Raw genomic sequence first — 517 nt, forward strand, 5'->3', positions numbered from 1 at the left:
GCATGGATCACCAAGAACCATGACCAAAGTGTGAACCCGGATCCAAAGAATTGGCTTACTATGGTTCGGGGGAAATACTTGAATTTTAGTCCGGAAAATGTAAGGGTGGCATTCAACTTGCCCATGATGCAAGGAGATGAACATCCTTACACTAGAAGGGTCATCCAGAAAGGGGCACCAGACTGGCGTTAAATGCCAGAAAAGGGCAAGCATTCGGCGTTAAACGCCAGAAATGGGCACCAGCCAGGCGTTTAACGCCAGAATTGGCTCAAAACGCATTATTGCTTGCCACTTGGTGCAGGGATGACTTTTCCTTGACACCTCAGGATCTGTGGACCCCACAGGATCCCCACCTACCCCACCACTCTCTCTCTTCTTCACCTATTCACTAATCACCTCAACACCTCTTCCCCAAAAACCCTTCACCTATCAAATCCCATCTTTCTCTTCACCACTCACATCCATCCTTCATAAAACCCCACCTACCTCACCCTTCAAATTCAAACCACTTTCCCTT

This window comes from Arachis duranensis, chromosome 6, assembly GCF_000817695.3.
Source record: "Arachis duranensis cultivar V14167 chromosome 6, aradu.V14167.gnm2.J7QH, whole genome shotgun sequence".
Classification (NCBI taxonomy): domain Eukaryota; kingdom Viridiplantae; phylum Streptophyta; class Magnoliopsida; order Fabales; family Fabaceae; genus Arachis; species Arachis duranensis.